The following is a 12,920-nucleotide window of genomic DNA, read 5'->3' on the forward strand; positions in this document are numbered from 1 at the left end:
CATTTGTTATTGAAGACAAAGTGTGCAATTTGTAGTATTTGGAATAAGCCAAAAACATATTACTGAGTAACGTTATATACTTTTTACTCAAATAATACACTTGTTATATTGCTTACGCTCTGAAGACACTCTTAATGTATTTGTACTGTAGGCTACTTGTAACACAAATAAAGTACACGTTAATATCACTAATCAAGCATGTAATTAGTCCCAACACAGGCATATACTTTTAAGTGTACTTGAAGTTGTTCCAATTTAGCACACAAAAGTACAGTAAATACACTTAAATTTATGCTTCACTTCAATTTAATTAATTAACTAAAATACACTTAGTTGTTAGTACAAAATGATTTATTCCAAAATAGCACACTTCAAGTTAACTAATCATTAACACACTTGAAGTATACTGAATTAGTCTGGCTGCAAGTATAGCCTACTTAGCATTTTCACCAGGGGTTGTTGGACCATGTTCTGCTTGCATTTAAACCACTTTAACCACCAGAGTGCGTATTTTTCAGCACTGGTGTCGCCGGTGTGCGGTGTTCCCAGTGCCTAGAATTATGGAATAATTTTCCTAAGCATTTTGTTCAGCTGATTCGGAGATTCGAAAAGCTCTGCTTCACTTGCTGACCGTTCCAAGATGGGGGCGCATATGCGGCATCTTCTTATGAAAATTATAGAGACAGACAGGCCCAAATCAGAAACAACGACCACGCCGCTAAGCAACGCCCATTTCCGGGTATACCCGCAGTATGAGGAATGCCGACGTCAGTGTCAGCTGTTTTTACACAACATGCTCTCATGCCGGCAGGACATACTTTCACAATAACATAGAATGTGCTGAGAAGAACCAGTCCTCTAGTCGACAACTGCAGATCTAATATCGACTAACCATCGGATCGGGTGGAAGCTTTAACAGTGGCAGTAAGCAGGCTTGACTCCTATGGTGGATTTCCACGCCCAGCTCTACTCGCCTTCAGTCGGATGAAATCGTACTGGCAGCCGTTCAGATAAGGTGCGTGTTCCCTTCTCACTGCGGTCATTTTTTCGGTTTTATTTGTTATCTACGTTGATATACTATATTTGCTCGTAGTGATTTGATCATGTGAGTTGATGTGTTTTTGACTTTGTTTACATTCTGCACTTTCAATGGCAGATGTTTTCACTCACATTGATATGGAAAAACTGATATAAACTCTGTTGTGAACATACAAAACAAATTAATGCTTAATTTTTTTGCAATATGCACATTTATATATTTTGTTACATTTTGAAAGTCTATTATGAAGAGAGTGTAAATACGTATTTGTCTTAGCCTAATGCAGCCAGGGACACATTTTGAAATTTAAAACTTAGCAATTTGTTGTTAAATATAGTGTCTTTGACGATGAAATAAGTGGAATTTATTTAACATTATTTTACAATTTGCATGTAAATATTTTGTATGAATAGGCTACTTTTTGAAAGAATCATGTATTTTCACCAGTGTTACTCTTATGTAATTTGTGATTGGTTGTTAATCAAATTGTCTTAGAAAATATCCATAATGAAGAACACCATGTGAACCACTGACAAAAGAACAAGACAGCCAATGATAAATAATAGTTTTTTGTTTCAAAAATACAATTATTTAATTTGACATAATAAGATTTATTAATATAGCAGAGAATTTTGATTGAGAAAAATAAAATCAGATGGAAATGTGACGCAGTTGTAGAATGCCCCCCCTTGACTATCAGAGGAAGATAACGTACGTTACACACCGTATCACATGTCTGGCAATTCCACTGTTTATCTTAGTATATATTGTGAGTTTATTAATTATCACTTTTGTATCCATTCTCTTTTGGTTAGGTGCTGTTCTTATTAAACTTTCTAATTTGAGATTGCTTATTTGACATTTTAATGTGCTGATTTTCCCTGATCAATTGTATATGAAATGTATCACATCTTTTGAAGCATTTTCCATGATAGCTATGCCAATTGATTGGTCCAAAGAACAAAACAACAACATCAACAACAACTTTTAATGTTAATGCAACCTTCTTGGCTGTGTGATAAGAACAATTCAAGCAGATGATGTTAACAGTTTTGTGGCTTTTTAAAGGTTTGAAGGTCAGACACAGGTAATGATGGCCTTTAGGTAATGTGACACTCCCTTGCTACAAAATGACTGATACTGATGTGGCCAAAACTGTCAAGGCCAATAATAATCTCTTATGATCTTTAATGATTCATGAACTCTTGCCTAATGCAGGCTGTTTATAGATGTCTTTTAGTCTAGCTCCGCTTACTCTCGCTTGCTTTTAAAGATAAGAAGGGGATTAATCACTTTTTTTTGTCTAATATGATTATCAATTAGTTAAGCTTTACTGATGCTAGTTAGTAGGGTCTTGTAGGTTTGTTTGCCTTGGTTCAGAACATGCTGGATGAAAAGATCCACATGCTCAATATAATTACTGTGTACACACACACACACACACACACACACACACACACACACACACACACACACACACACACACACACACACACACACACACACACACACACACACACACACACACACACACACACACACACACACACACACACATAGGCCTAAACTCTTTCCTCTGCTGTTCTTGGCTTTCTCCGATATCTGATCTCCATAGATAATTCATGCTTTGGCCTCTCTGGCAGGGTTTGTGATGGTTGGGTGTGGTTTGTGCAGTAGTCTGGGCAAGCCAGAGGGTGTCTGTGCATGGCAAAGAAATGTCCCAGTTGTGCTATCAGTGCGTAGAGACATTTGGTCAAAATGTTTTATGCTCTGCTGCTTTGGCAACCTATTAGTTTGGTTCCAAAACCAAGTGAGCTGCATACCTAGCATTTTAAGTTATCATTTTAAGACAGGCATTTAGCATCTTTGACAGTAGGGGAAGGCGTTATGATCAATATCATAATGATAACAATAGTTTTTCTTTTTCTTTTTTTTTTAAGAGCAAGTTGCGGTCATACAGTAGCGAACATCAGCTCAGCTGATGGACAAAGACGTGCTTATTTTGAATACAGATTTCTACAGCCTTTTACAGTTATTTATTGTGGTTATGTAATTATTATGTTGTATTTTGATGTTTATTAGATGGTTTTCATTAATGAGTTCACAGTATTTCCTGGCTGCAGTTAAGATAGCAACATAAAAGTTGTTGAAAAACATTTCAACAATATATCAAATACTTAAGTCAGCATCTGAAGACGCTGGTCTATGAGAAGGCATCAAAAGTATCAAGACATTTTACATGAGAATGTCAAGCCATCAATCCATGACCTCAAACGTAACAGAGTTTGGGTGATGCAACAAAGCAATAACACAAAGTAAACAAGTAAATCAGTTAAAGAATGGATGAAAAAGATTCATGTTTTGGAATGGCTAAGTTAGAGTCCTGTCCATAACATAACTGAGATGAGGTGGCATGACCTGATATTTGATTTGTAGAGGGCAATGGTCCAAAATTCACCCTCATTGTTGTGATAGTCTTATAAGCAGCCACAGAAAGTGTTGGTTGGTTGTTGCTGCAAGAGGAAGATCTACAAGTTAGCCTACTATATTTACTATATTCTCACATTTTTTGATGTGAGTTTGTGTGCATTATTTGTACAGTGGCTTAGTTATTGTGACTTGTTTGCGCAGACAAACTATGCAAACTTTACTTGATGCAGCTTTGTTGCCCCATTGTCTGCAGGTGATTTGTTCAGATCAAGTGCTCTGACATAGAGCAAGTCAATCCACAAAGGTAGCAACATAAAATAAGGAAAATAAGCACCTGCAGGTGGCTTTTAAATGTTCTTTACATATTGCATGCACTTTATTTTCCCAGCAGTTCATGGGCCATTAAATATGTACAACAAAGGCCATAACCATGTAAGATTCAGTCTTTTCACTAGACCTTTCTCTTCCTGAAGAAAAACAAGATTTCTGTGTGATTTTCAAAACGGTCACCTTTTAGCTCTTCTACCAGCCCAAGAGGTGCAGGCAGGGGCAAAAAAGAGATAGCAGGAGAGTGAGGAGACAAAGTTATGGTATTAAAAAAATGAGGAGACTATACTGAACATTTGTATTTGCATCTTTCTCAGTGTCTGTTTAGTTGGAAGACATAGACTAGATTTTAAATCCACATATCTGTTGGAAAAGCATAGATGACTTTGAAGCTATAAGCGGATATGTTCAGAGCCATCGCTTTATGGGCAGAAGTGTAGCTGGTCCTCTGATGGAAAAACCTGCCTCTACCTACATTTCTGCAAAACTCAAAAAACATACAGATATACATACAATTCAGTGCAGTTTCCAACTGAAATGAACACGATCGGCAGTAAAACACCAACACATTTTATACACAATGATAACATGATGATAACAGCACAGAGGAGGATTAATGGAATCACTTTCAGAAAAAAAAAATAGTTTTCAGCTGATACAGTTTTTTCACTGTACGATTTTGGCCTGTCCCAGACATAAGATGGCCAATCGTGGCGATTTCTGTGGCTCCTAAACGGTGGTCCTATGTTGTACAGTGAGAGAGGTTCAAAGACAGCTGTTGTCACAGCGACCAAACTGTGATAATTTTCTGAAATTGAGCATGATCATCTCACAGTGTTTGCTGCTACAACCTATGTGTACTGACTAGCCAATAAAAATGCAACATGAAATTGCATATTGATCCACGCGACATGGTGCTAAAACTTAAAACTACTTAGGCCTATACCACAAGCTCCACTTACAAAATTGGCATGCCAAGTTGGCCTCTTTTCCCTATCCATGACCGCATCCATATTCTCCTATTTTGCTTCCTTCTCTATTTTCAGTACACATAAAAACCACAATGCTAAAGTGCAATTCATCTTGCTCTATTTGTCTGTCACTAGCGCATACTGATGACGTTTTATTCTTCTATACTAACTAGCCTAAGTAGGCTAAATTCTGTTTCTCCCCCCAATATTCAGATTGGTAGTCGACTGAAATGGGTTCAGTATTTGAATATTATGACATTTGATCCCCCATTCAGAAAATTTGGTGACATTCTTGCCAACAGCTACTGAGGTTTACTATGGACTAAACCATTTGAGAAGGCCAGAGAGGTGTGTGATGAGGTTGAGAATGAAGCCGTGAAGTTCATTTGCATTAGGGAAGTCAACATAGACAGTGCTTGTTTAAATGCTTCTGTGGTGCTTTGCAAGCTGAAAGAAAAAATGGGAGTGATTATTTTTTTCTTTGTCTCAATAAGATTGAAAACTAGCCAATGTACAATTTTCTGTTATGCTCTTTTTGCAGTGTCTTAATAACATAGTTCACCTAAAAATGAACGTTCTGTTATGCATACTCATGCCATTTAGAACACTTTTCCCCCTCATCGCTCTTTTCCATAAAAGTGATTGTTATGGTCCAAAACTGTGATTTCTTTTTTGACAAAAGTTGTTTATGGATATGTAGATTATAATCTTCTGTAGCAATATTGTTCTGTTGATTATTAAAAAAAAAGTTTGGGAGATAATGTGATGAAATGAACATCATCTGAGATGATGTGGATTTTAAATGTGTGTGATATGATGATCTTGTGACTATGAGATTATGATACTTCCTTTTTTCATAGAGGCTGGAGGGTGCATCATCTCTGATACAAATCAGATCTCAGACAATTTCAGACAGTTCAGTGGAAAGTAACAAAGCTGTAAGAGCTGTGTGATATGTAACACCTCAGTTGAAGGTGACTTGGGGGTGCCACCTCTAATGGTTTGTCAGTGTTTTCACCTTTAGCAGGACTATAGGCTTACACCACGTCTACACTGGACGTGACGCATCGCTCCACGCTGCAACAGCTGGAAGCTGTCTACTGGATGCGACAAGCGACCTTTGCAAATCCATTTGTCCTTCCTATGAAAAGTATCGCAAGTGCTTGGAGTACGCCACAAATACAACTAGACATCAGTTTACTGTCAGGGATTTGTTGTGTCGCGTTGCATCACGCCGCTCGCGTCCGGTTTAGACACGTTGTTACATTTTAAGAGTACTCCGTAGTATTCGTTGTTCCTTTCGCGAGTTTTTCTCTTTTGATGAAAATGTTCTTTATTTAGTCAGTATTACATTGTGTCACATTCACACATATCATCATAACATTTCCAATGCAGGCTCATTGACAAAACATGCCTTTCAGCAAAATTATATTACAGTGCTTATTGTACGTTTCAAACACTTTCAAAGTGAAATGTCCAGTGAGTGGCACTAAAAGTGACATCAGTTTTACCTGAAACAGATGAACATGAATCTGGCAATGTTATATTTCGTTGGTTGCTATAAGTATTGTGGCAGTCCAGAAAGGAAATATCCAGTGAGTGTCACTAAAAGGTTAATGCACACAATCACATTTGAAAATAATGTACTACCTTCACTAAACCCTACCCTAAACCTAACCTATAACAAAAGCAAATGTAAGATAAAAGTGCATTTGTTGAAGCAACCATGTCATGGCATGTAGCTCTTTTATTGTGACTTGTGCCTCACATATGAATACTCAAGTGGTTTGGATTGCAAGTGCAATGCTGTACCAGGTGAGCGACCAAGCAATTTTACTACGTTAAAAAAGTCATACATCTAGAGCTAATTATGTGATGCGAACATCAAAATATATTAGCTTGTAAATCATGCACTATGGTGAAAGTGAAAGTCACACTCACAACATAGTATTGGGCAAGGAGCTGCATGGAATTAAAGGAACACTCCACTTTTTTGGAAATAGGCTCATTTCCCAACTCCCCTAGAGTTAAACAGTTGAGTTTTACCGTTTTCGAATTCAAGCACTTTTAGCATAGCTTAGCATAGATCATTGAATCTGATTAGACCGTCAAAAAAATGACCAAAGAGTTTAGATATTTTTCCTATTTAAAACTTGACTCTTCTGTAGTTACATTGTGTACTAAGACCGACGGAAAATGAAAAGTTGCGATTTTCTAGGCCGATATGGCTAGGAACTAGGCTGTACTCTCATTCCTGTGTAATAATCAAGGAACTTTGCTGCCGTACAATATAACTTCCGTCAACATAACCAACGTGACAACCTGCTTGCAAAGGGAGCTGTAACCATGGAGACATTTGTGAGAGACGATTCAGAAGACATTTACTTTGGTGCAGATCCTGAACCGTATCTATTTTGAACCGGCTGCAACTACACAAACTTAGTGCCGGTCATGTTGGAAGTTACCTAGCTGGGGACTATTTTCAGGCACTGTGTAATATCATTGCACCTGCTGCACCCATGGTATGGCAGCAAAGTTCCTTGATTATTATTTATTATTTTTGTTGAAATATTCCTCATTATTGCTATCATTATCAGCATGTCTTAGGCTATCCTTTTAACCTTTCACACCTGTAATGGAAGACAAACTCTTTTCTGTGGCAGCAGGAATGTAACCATCTAAAAGGTTGTGGTGAGAGTTTCAAAGAAGCCTAAAAAAAAAGTAAAAACACATGCATCAAACAAGTCAAGACGAGGAAGAACTTGTTATTAAGGGCCTGATGTAAAGTGGAGATTAAATAATTACAGTTGCCGAGCAACATCACAATTTGCCATATAATACAGAATATCCATAATTTAAATGTGTCACAGAAATGTAAAATAAAAAGTAAATAAAAATAAATAAATAAACAAGTTTAAGTAGGCTATTCAATTGAAAAAAGATGTGAATTCATTTTATTATCAAAAATAGGAATGATTATACAATATAATTTTTTTTTGAGGGCTTACCAATTATGATTATATTGCTACTATTACAGGTTACAGTATATACTGTAGACTACAGCATGTATGTACAACATACTGTCTTTTTTCAGAATATATTAAAGATAATTTTGTAAAATCCAAATAAGCTTTACAAATCTTTATTGGAAAGGGTTTATACAATGTGGGTTTTTTTTTCACGCTTGTTCAATGAACCATAAACAATTATTGCACATGCTCATATGGAACAGTCCTTAAGACACTGACTAAGACTATGCTCTCTCTGTCAGTACAAATCTGATTATTTGTGTATCCGATCTGAATCTCCACACTATATCGCAACTGTTCAGATTTGATTATGTGTCCCGTCCGTGGCTCTTTCATTTTCCGGAATATGTGTGTTGGTTTCCATGGCAATGACGTTGGGTTGATAGGACTGTGACAAAAACAACATGGAGGTGTTTGCAATGTTGTCTTCGAATATGACACTGAGTAGTTGCAGCACTGGACTACTAATGAAGCAATGAGCTATAACATGCATGAACCAAGCCATATTACATGACTACAAGTGTGATATTGCTCATATATACAGTATTTATTGTACACTCACTAGCCACTTTATTAGGTACACCTTCCAGGTTTGACTTCCTTTTGCCTTTAGAACTTTAATTCTTCATGGCGTAGATAGATTCAACAAGGTGCTGGAAACATTTCTCAGCAATTTTCGTCCATATTGACATGACAACAACACATAGTTGCTGCAGATTTGTCAGCTGCACATCCATGATGCGAATCTCCAATTCCACCACATCCAAAGGTGGTGTGTTGGATTGAGATCTGGTGACACTGAAGGCCATTTGAGTAGAGAAGGCCATTGTTACTTTCAAGAAAACAGTTTGCGATGATTTGAGCTTTTTGACATGGTGCGTTATCCTGCTGGAAGAAGCCATCAGACGATGGGTACACAGTGGTCATAAAATGGCTACTAAATTAGTACTAAGGGGCACAAAGATTGTCAGGAAAATGTCCCTCACACGATTACACCACCAGCATCCTGAACTGTTGATACAAGGTAGGATGGACCCATGCTTTCATGTTTATGCCAAATTCTGACACTATCTGCAGGGCTCCAGACTAACTTTTTTTACTAGGAGCGCTGTAGCCCCTGACTGAAAAGGAGCGCAAGCAGAAAATTTAGGAGCACACCTTAAATCAGCTTGCAATGCAATTATTCAAATTTCTCCCAAAATAACTGTAATACTAACAAATTATTTAATAATAAATAGACTTAACCTACAGATATTACAATGTGCAGTTTTATTTTAAGTTCACAGGCACCAGACTAACATCTGAGGGCAGCGGCACCGGAGCCACTGAGTTCTACAAAAAAATATCTGGTAGCACTGGGGCTGACAATAAAGCACTAAGCTTAATTTAGGGTGTAGATGAAATGAACTTTAATTATTAGCATTCACAATGTCTTAATATTAATTAAAAAGCAAACCGAGTGAAAAAAAAAATTATATTAGGGAGTGAAAATAGCCAATAAGCATCCTACTGTTTACAATGGTAATTTATTTATTTTATTATTTTTAAATAAGTGTTTAAATAAGACAATTTTTGAAGGATGAACAAAAAATGTGTTGGTCATCACATTAAAAATAACATTTATATATGATAGTTTTGAAGTGCTGTAAAAAGATGAGTAAACAGTTAGTAGCTTGTAAGCATTTGACTATTTCTGTCACATTATGGTTAAAGTTACTACATTAAATCCATGGTGAATGTTGCTGATTTGTGGACTGAAAGCCTTCTATAAGTGTTTGTCCTGGTTTCCACGTCAGCGCTGTTTGATCTGATATCTATGGTTTATAACAGAGAACTCTGCGCCGAATCAGAATGTTCCTCACTGGATCTCGCAGCGATTATGTTATTAATTATGAGGTGAATACAATGGATTTCTTCACTGGATCTCCAGAGTCTGGATCTCCTAGTAACAGTGTCGCGTGATCGAGATCGGCCCGCGACTGGCAAGTTCAGGGCGCTGCGCTATCTATTATTGGTCCGTACTAATAAACGGTCCGTGAAGCATAAAGGAGTAGCGCATTTTCATTCCGCTTTCATTTTGTTTGGATTCGCTGCCCGGCAACGTTGTGGTCGCGCCAGCGCGACCTAAATAAATATTTGGTCGCACCGGCAGGAAAAATTTGTCGCAAAATGCGACCAATTGGTCGCAGTCTGGAGCCCTGATCTGAATGTCGCAGCAGAAATGAGACTCATAAACCAGGCAACATTTTTCCAATCTTCTATTGTCCAATTTTGGTGAGCCTGTGTGAATTGTTGCTTTAGAACCATTGTTCTTAGCTGACAGGAGTGGCATCGGTGTGGTCTTCTGCTGCTGTAGCCGTGTTGTCCGTTCAGAGATGCTCTTCTGCATATTTGTTTGGTTATATGAGTTACTGTTGCCTTTCTATCAGCTTGATCCAGTCTGGCCTCCTAAGACCTCTGGCATCAACAAGGCATTTTCACCCACACAACTGCCGCTCACTGGATATTTTCTCTTTTTCAAACCATTCTCTGTAAACCCTTGAGATTTTGTTGTGTGTGAAAATCCCAGTAGATCAGCAGTTTCTCAGTCACTTATCACCTTTCTTCAGCAGATTGTCTTGACCATGTCTACATGCCTAAATTTGCTGAGTTGCTGCCATGTACTTGCTGATTAGAATGATCATTCATTCATTCATTCATTCATTCATTCATTCATTCATTCATTCATTCATTCATTCATTCATTCATTCATTCATTCATTCATTCATTCATTCATTCATTCATTCATTCATTCATTCATTCATTCATTCATTCATTCATTCATTCATTCATTCATTCATAGATGCCTTTATTTATCCCCATAGGGGAAATTCAGATGTCCAGCAGCATATAGTGTGTGTTGTCTACCAACAAGCATTCTCACTGCAATACACTCATAAAAACACAGATGATAACAGTTAATAAAAAATAAAAAGAGTCACAAAACAAGCTACTATCGTTAGTAGTAAATAATTAATGCACTTCAAACAGGTCCATTATACAGTCTTATGGCGGCTGGAACAAATGACCTCCTGAACCTCTCAGTCCTGCAGCTCATGGAGTAGGTCATTGCGGCTGCTTTGCTGGGCAACCACAGTGTCATGCAGTGGGTGGCTCCTGTTGCTGAGGATGGATTTCATCATGCTCCTCATTCTTTCCTCCACCAAATCTCCTACAGAGTCCACCCTCCTCCCCAACACAGACACACACTTCCTGACCAGTTTGTCAAGTCGGTTCCCCTCCCTGGCTGTCATACAGCTGCCCCAGCACACCACAGCAAAGAACACAGCACTGGCCACAATCGACTGATAAAAAAGGTACATCATCTCATTACAGACTTGGAAAGATTTTAGCTTCCTGAGAAAAAAAGAGTCTGCTCTGACCTTTCCTGTATGCTGCATTTGTACTGACCAGTCCAGTTTATGGTCCAGGTGGACTCCCAGATATTTGTACGTCTGGACCACCTCAATGCCCTCCCCTTCAATTACCTCAGGTAGATAATGTAACTTACGCCTCCCAAAGTCCACTATCATCTCCTTGGTTTTGGATGTATTGAGAATGAGACCATTGCACCTGCTCCAGGTCGCAAACTCTGAGATGACCCTCCTGTACTCCTCCTCGTCTCCTCCCCTCACACAAGCCGCCACCACAGTGTCATCAGAATATTTTTGTATGTGGCATGATGATGTTCTGTATGAGAAATCTGATGTGTATAGGGTGAAGAGGAAAGGGGATAGTACAGTTCCCTGGGTGGTCCCAATGCGTGTTTTCACAGTGTCTGAGACCGTGTTCCCCAGTCTGACGTACTGTGGCCGCTCTGTCAGGTATCTGATGATCCACTAGATGAGAGCAGGCTCCATGCTTAGATTCTTGAGTTTGCCTCTCAGGATCTGATCAGTTTTCATCAGGGCCTCCAACTCCTCACACTTATTAGGCAGCGAGTTAACGTTGCCCATGATGATCAATGGCAAAAAAGGCTTATACCGCGACCTCCTAGCCTTCATCTGAGCTCCGGCCCGGCATCCACCGAAGGGTTTTCGCAACGCAAGTGAGATCGGGTGAATAATCCCATTAGATTTTCCTTGTGGTCGCAGGTGAAGGAGTTCATCACGTGAATATGTTATTAAACACATTTTATACCACAATCAAACACCGTACAAAGACGCATTTACTCAGCACAACACAGAGCTTTCCGGACTTGCTGCCAACACAGTTCATTCATTCATTCATTCACTCATTCACTCACTCACTCACTCACTCACTCACTCACTCACTCACTCACTCACTCACTCACTCACTCACTCACTCGATTAAATTTTTTATTTTCATTTAAGTGAACTTAAAACAATCTTCACTTGAACTCATTATAATAAATGTCACATTTACCTATACCCTTAATATCATGGCCTATTTATTTCTATTGGCCCAGTCAGACCATTTCAGATTTTTTCTTGCCCTGTCATAATACACAAGAAGTTGTTGTTTTCATTGTTTTTGACCATGTAACCTTGTAAACAGTGCTTTAAGATTTTTAGGTTGGTCTAATTGGTAGGATATAGTATACACAAATATAATAAAGTTATCAAACACTTCAGTCTTTACTGCATAAACTGTAAATTAAATATAGATTAATCCTCATTAAAGCTAAGTTTTTCAGTCAAGAGCAGTGAGTGATTTTCTCTTTTTCTTTTGTTCTTTGATTATCCTTAAAATCCCTAGGAAATTGAAATAGAAGTTTTTAGTTTTTTAGTATGAGTAGGTTAGCCTTAATGTTATCTATAAGCTAGTGTGCTCCAAAAAATGACAAGGGAGGACTGTGGGAGGCAGGGAGGACTGTTAAACCATCGTTATCATTTTCATTTCCATTAGTGTTATTTCTGACACATTATCAGTGAGTAGGCTATGTATCATAATTATAAGCAAACAGGATTCTGTCTTATTATAGTTGATCTTTGACAGACAGTATTTGATGTCTCATGCATGTGTCCATGTGCACCACCTGATCATGTGTCATTTTATAAACATGGGTGTGCCTGGGAGTTTGACTGCAAACACATTCACTCACTTGGTTCAACAGACAGTACA

General features: G+C 38.1%; 1 protein-coding gene across 4 annotated transcripts in view; it reads left to right on the top strand.

Moving 5' to 3' along the window:
* The first annotated feature begins 727 nt into the window (after positions 1 to 727).
* The window catches only part of ccser2b (coiled-coil serine-rich protein 2b), a 93,882-nt gene continuing 81,689 nt past the window's right edge, over positions 728 to 12,920 (top strand). For all 4 annotated transcript variants that reach the window (XM_081392137.1, XM_081392136.1, XM_081392135.1 and 1 more), the window contains exon 1: positions 728 to 1,015. The gene's annotated coding sequence lies outside the window, so the exon portion shown is untranslated. The remainder of the gene's footprint in view (positions 1,016 to 12,920) is intronic.

This window comes from Scardinius erythrophthalmus (genome assembly GCF_964197995.2).
Source record: "Scardinius erythrophthalmus genome assembly, chromosome: 18".
NCBI classification, from domain to species: Eukaryota; Metazoa; Chordata; class Actinopteri; order Cypriniformes; family Leuciscidae; genus Scardinius; species Scardinius erythrophthalmus.